Source organism: Austrofundulus limnaeus, unplaced genomic scaffold, assembly GCF_001266775.1.
Source record: "Austrofundulus limnaeus strain Quisiro unplaced genomic scaffold, Austrofundulus_limnaeus-1.0 Scaffold458, whole genome shotgun sequence".
In the NCBI taxonomy this organism is placed as follows: domain Eukaryota; kingdom Metazoa; phylum Chordata; class Actinopteri; order Cyprinodontiformes; family Rivulidae; genus Austrofundulus; species Austrofundulus limnaeus.
Genome location: NW_013952860.1, coordinates 19,291 through 25,594, shown reverse-complemented (window position 1 = coordinate 25,594; position 6,304 = coordinate 19,291). Strand labels below are relative to the sequence as shown.

Below are 6,304 nucleotides of genomic sequence, written 5' to 3'. Positions count from 1 at the left end.
GTGTGTGTGTGTGTGTGTGTGTGTGTGTGTTCAGTTTATTTTCTTATCTTCAGTCACCTCATGCTCAGATGGTTGACATCCAGACATGTCTGAGTCAGGTATGATGTGTGTGTGTGTGTTGTGTTGTGTTGTGTTGCTTCAGTGGGAAAGTTTGACCGTTAACAGTGTGTTGCTCATAAAGAGTAACTCAGCCTGTGATGTAAAATAAACCGTCCACAGCTCCTGTTAACTACCGTGTGAAACAGCCCGACCACAAGGCCCCATCAAAGAGGAGACGGGTGGGCGATGGACCCCTTCATGCTGGTGCTGCTGCAGGACGAGGACCTGGGCCTGTTGGATCCAGGTGAGACTGATAACTTCACTTTGTGTCTCTTCTAAAGTGAGGACTGAAAGCTCAGACCGGACTGAGTGGGCTGGTTGGCGTCACGGGGCGATGCAGAGCTGCATCATGGGTGGCCGCTGTCTTTAAATCTGTCCAGGAAGCTGCTGTCTTTCTTCCCTCGTACCCACATTCAGCACACTTCTCCTGATTCATGGAGTCTGCTTCACATCCTCCTCGGCTGTCTGATCGCTCCGTCGTCCTGTAATCCTCCCTACGAGGCCGTTCTCCTCCGAGCCACGCTGCCACGGCTCTATTTGCCTTAAATTTCTCATTTCCTGTTTGGGGTGTGTGTCCCATCCCTTGTTCTCGTGCCCAGCACACATCAAACAGAGAGGAGGCGACATGAAAAGGCTTTAACCAAAGGGATGATGACTAAATTAGATGTGAATGGTTGAGAGTTTTAAGAGATTTTAGTGGGAAGAAAAGTCCTGAACGGTGATGCACGGAAAAGAATATGGGAGAGAAAGTCATGCAAGGTGGTTGAAACTGAGCTCACTTAATCCTTATCTTATTCTGAAGGAATGTTGCCTGTTTTCATTTCTTGTTGCAATTTGTCTTTATTTAATTATGTTTGGACGTTTTCTAAATTTCCTGTTGTTCAATGGGATGGGAGCTGCTGGGGACGAGACCTGATGAAAACTGGCCTCCTGTCGTCTGCTTCACATTTTTACCGTAAAGAATGGATTAGGTTGTGGCTGTGTGTGGCCTCACGCTAAGCTGTGGAGTCATGATTTCACAGGCTAACAATGTTATTCTTACTGTTAGCTCAACAATCAGTACTGTCTGTCAAACAAAACATGTTAAAACTCGTGTTTTAACTGATGCCAAAAGACAGATAAGGATTTATCTTTTACAAATTATCTTTAAACACCAGATAAAACTCTGWAATAAACCAGGTTATAAATATTTATGTATGATGTTTGCTGTTTTTTTATTTAAAATATAATATTAAACTGACATTTCTTTAGCTGTGTTATGCTCATTTTAGCTGTTAGCTATGATTTAGTTAATTCGAACGTTTTTGCTGCAATATTGCTTATTTTACCTTTTAGCTCTGGTTTTGTTCATTTTAGCATTTTGCTACTGTTTTGCACATCTTTATCATTGTCAGTTTTAGCTTTTAGCCTTTTGCTTTTTTAACCTTTAGGTGTTGTTTGGCAATATCAAGTTTTTAACTGTTGTTAATTTTAGCTTTTGTTTTGCTAATTTTAGCATGCAGCTAAYGTTTTGCTAATTTTAACTTTAAGCAACACTTTTGATTATTTTAGCTTTTACATAGTGTTTAATTTAGGTRTTGACAAATCAGTTTTAGCTTTTGTTATTGTTMGATTTTTGCTACTGTTYTGTTAATTTTAGCTTTTATACACCTTTTTGAGTTCAGCTACAATTTTGATAATTTTAGCTGTTAGCTACAGTTTAGCAAATTTAGGCTTTTAATTGTGCTTATTTTAATTTTTTAGCTACTGTTTTTGTGAGATTTAGCGTGTCGCTATACTATTTTGCTAATTTTACCTTTTATGGAGAATGCTTTTGCTAAGTTTAACTTTCAGACACAATTCTCCTTGTTTTAGTTTTTACATGTTTTGTTAATTGAAGTATTTACGTTGTGTCAATTCACGCTTTTCATTATTGTTAGCTTTTTGTTAACATTTTGCTAAGTTTAGCTTTTATCTACAGTTTTGCAAAATTTAATGTTTTAATTGCAATTTTGTTTATTTTGGATTTTGGCTACTGTTTTGTTGCTTTATGCTTATGCTATTGTTTGTTTTTAGCATTTTGCTAATGTTTTGCACATCTTTATCATTGTCAATTTTAGCTTTTAGCCTTTTGCTTTCTTAGCCTTTAGGTATTGTTTTGCAATATCAAGTTTTTAACTGTTGTTAATTTTAGCTTTTGTTTTGCTAATTTTAGCATGCAGCTAATGTTTTGCTAATTTTAACTTTAAGTAGCACTTTTGATTATTTTAGCTTTTACATAGTGTTTAATTTAGGTATTGACAAATCAGTTTTAGCTTTTGCTATTGTTAGATTTTAGCTTTTATACACCTTTTTGAGTTCAGCTACATTTTTGATAATTTTAGCTGTTAGCTACAGTTTAGCAAATTTAGGCTTTTAATGGTGCTTATTTTAATTTTTAGCTACTGTTTTTGTGAGATTTAGCATGTCGCTATACTATTTAGCTAATTTTACCTTTTATAGAAAATAAAAGTTTAACTTTCAGACACAATTCTCCTTGTTTTAGTTTTTACATGTTTTGTTAATTGAAGTATTTACGTTGTGTCAATTCATGCTTTTCATTATTGTTAGATTTTTGTTACCATTTTTGCTAAGTTTAGCTTTTATCTACAGTTTTGCAAATTTGATGTTTTAATTGCAATTTAGTTTATTTTGGATTTTAGCTACTGTTTTGTTGCTTTATGCTTATGCTATTGTTTATAGCATTTTGCTAATGTTTTGCTAATTTGAGATTTTAATATGCTTTTTGTGTTAAACTTTCAGCTCAGTTTAGCTTATTTTAGCCTGTAGTAATGGTTTTGCATAATAAGTGTTCAGCCACTGTTACGTCAGATGAGGTTTTTAGYAACAGGTTTGCTAATTTTAGCTTTAAGTTAYGATTYTGCTGATTTTAGCTTCTGTTTGTTTGAACAGTTCATTCTTCAGCTTCTTCTGGTTTAAAACATAAAACACTTTCGGCCGACGAGTAAAAACTCGCTCAACAGGATCCAAACACCAAGACTTTCTCCACGCTTCCAGCTCCCGCCCAAAACCCACCAGGCTTCCAAGAAACACAGAGGAGGTTTTAATGTGGAAAGGTGAAGCAGCGGCAGATTCTTTTTCCTTCGTTCAGGTATTCATGGCTTTTTTTAAWTTTCCAGTTACGAGATGTTTCCAGCTCCTCATCTTCCTGCAGCAGGAACCGGAGGGACCGTCCAGGAYGCTGGTTTCAACACGGAGGCCTTAAAGCTCCGTCAGCCTCCATCTGTGACGCAGAAACTGTTTGAAATGAACGATTACTTCAGAACAAGCTTGTGCAGGGTGAGCGGAAATAAGAGTGGGCGGAGCTTTCCTGAAAAAAAAAATCACAATTTATTTTAAAGGGGTAATATATAAAATCAACTTTTTTGAGTTTTATATCATGTTTTAATGTTATACTCTGATAAAAACATGCCCAAAGTCTTGCTTTGACTCATTCATCATGTTTGAGAAATCCTGCAGTGGTTTTATGAAGCCATGCTGAGGAGCAAAACGACAGGTGGGGACCAGAAACACCTTTTGGTACCAGAAACACCCCTGGGTCGTGTCTTTGAGCTGAACTTCCTCATGTTAGAGTGCACCCCCTCCCCCCTCCCCACACACCCCGCCCATGACTCCTGCAGGCTCTCGGGTGAAAGTGAAAGTGAAACTTAACTGTCTGCTGAGCTCTCAACATTAGTTCTCACTCAGTGAAGCTCTTTTCAGATTAAAAATACCTTTGAGACAATGTATTTTCAGATGCCAAGTAAATTGCATCATAGCCCCTCCCCCCGAACAGGGCGGGACTGAAGCAGAAGGTGGTTCTTAAAGAGACAGAGACCAATTTCAAGGCGTTTAGAAGAGGAMGTGATGAGAAGATAAGTTTATTTTCTATTTAAACATAAAAACAGCATTTTAATGACAGCTAAAGGTGACATGGATAATTTACTATGGTATAGTATTTAAATATATGCCTGAGAAACACATAATATTGGCCCTTTAAAACTGCCCCGTCTGCTAGAAAAACACATGTTTCAGATAAATGTGAYGTGAACCCCCTGAAGTCAAAGTATTTTGTGAACATTTTCTGCAAAGTGTGAAAAGATGTTCCCAGCAGAGGCTGAGCTACACCATAATAAATTTTAAAAATGTCTGTAACTGTATCCTCTCCACACTCTGGCCGGTCGTTGGTTGGCAGGCCTGGAATGTCACTCACATTTCCCTGACCTTCATCTGGGTCTTCCTCAGGTTGCTCATATATCTCCATCCTCCTCGCGTCGTGTTTGTTTGAACTCTCCCAGAAGCCCCCTCGCGCCGTGGCGCTCACCACTTCTCTCTCTCCCACCCACTCCGTCTCACCCACTCACTGTCTGCGTTTACTCTCCGTAACGTCGGCTCCGTGGGTTTTTTTTTTTTGTGTGTGTTTTCTCTCCTCCGACACTCGCAGCTCGCCTCCCCTCTGCTGCTAAAATAAAACCTCACAGAAATAATGTTGCGGCTCAGGAAACGTCATGGCAGCAGGAGAAAGTGAGCTCTGAGGTACGACAGGGACGGCGCTGACTCATTTTGGGGCTGCCTCCTGTGAGTCAGCGACTGGACCGGGGCTGGATCCACTGAGACACGGGCCTCCTCAGAACAGCTCTGATTCTGCTGACCTCATGACCCCGAACACCAAAACACACAAACCTAACACTCAGAAGCTCTTTGCTTGTCTGGGGCCTGAAGCCASGGGATGTCGGTCCGTGGGAAAGAGAGAGTTTATTTTTTAAGGCTGGATGTGTTTCTTTTTAAGGTTGCGTGATGTTTTTGCAGACGTCAGGCCGGTGGTGTGTCACGTGTGTAAATTTGTGCACCTGCCTTTTTTTAGACACATTTTGACCACAGGAAACCATTTGACAATTAAAAAAAATAAAATAAAATAAAGCGTTGGCAGCAACTGGAAAACAACCGGGAGGAAACAGGAGATTTTACGTCCGTCTGAAATTGTTCCTTCAGGTTTGAGGAAATTAAAAGTCGTGATTCTRAACATGTCTTGTGAGGAAAGTGAACAGCGTTTAGCTTTGCACTAATGTTTTATTTAAAACAGTCACCAGCACGTTAGAGCGTGTGTCATCAGCCTAATACTTTTCCTGCTAAACCTCACATTAATGTAGTTTACTCATCAGAGGTTTGGGTATTTCCAAACATATTATTAAGCTGTAAAACAAGATTGACTGTATTTTAATGATTTACTGCCCCCTGGTGGTGAAAACTCTACAATTTCTATTTACTTCAATTTTACAGATTTTTTTACATCAAGAACATTAATGAACATTAGGTAAATGTTGGCCAAAAAGCTTGATTTATTCATTGTGATTTATGAAATTTGTTGCATTTATCCCACAATGGGGCACTCTTTATTTTAGATCTATTATGTTTCATTATTACAGTTTTTAAAGTGCCAACGACATGCATATGCTTCAAATTAAATAAAGTCAAAGAAAACATCTTTATATTTCAGAAAATCTGCATGATACTCATAGTTTTACCCATTTAGTCACAAATTGGCAGGTTTTGTTTGGAACTTGGCTCAAAGTGAAACAGGAAGTGACATCATAGGGGAACTCCATGGTTTTCATGAAACAATAATTATAGTACTCTTATCATTAACTGACCCTCTTCATCTCTGATTGTGACACAAAATAATAATAAAACGCCATGTTCCTCTCTATGGTTAGTTTTGTTAATGTAGCAATCTAAGTTAACTTTATTGTCATCACTTCCTGTTTCTTCACATGCAAGTACAGCAACTGTTCATCAAAATTATTTTTCAATATAGTATTAATGTTTCCAGAAATAATCACTAATTCTATTTTTATTTTACAGAAAAGAGCTGTAAGAATAGAAAACATTACTATCACCCATCAAGTATATTATTTCATCAGTTAAAATTATTAAAGTTTTATGAGTTGGTTGATTATAATATTCTGCAGGTTCATAAGGCTCATAAAAAATGAATTACCTTTGAACATTCAATCACTTTTTGTTAAGAGGGAAGTTTGCTATAATCTGACGGGATTAGAGATGTTTGGTRACCTAAAACTCTAACAAATTTGAAGGACAGCTGTGCTTCAGTCCAACAAATAAGATTATGGAATAATCTGGAAAATGATTAAAAAAATGCTGGTTCAATTAATTTGTTTAAACAAAT

General features: G+C 37.7%; 1 long non-coding RNA gene across 1 annotated transcript; it reads left to right on the top strand.

The window, feature by feature from the left end:
- Positions 1-6: 6 nt before the first annotated feature.
- LOC106529672 (uncharacterized) lies at positions 7-3,466 on the top strand. Its single transcript, XR_001311665.1, has 3 exons — positions 7-343; positions 3,031-3,194; positions 3,258-3,466. It is a non-coding gene; the product is annotated as an uncharacterized LOC106529672 (long non-coding RNA).
- Positions 3,467-6,304: the final 2,838 nt, after the last annotated feature.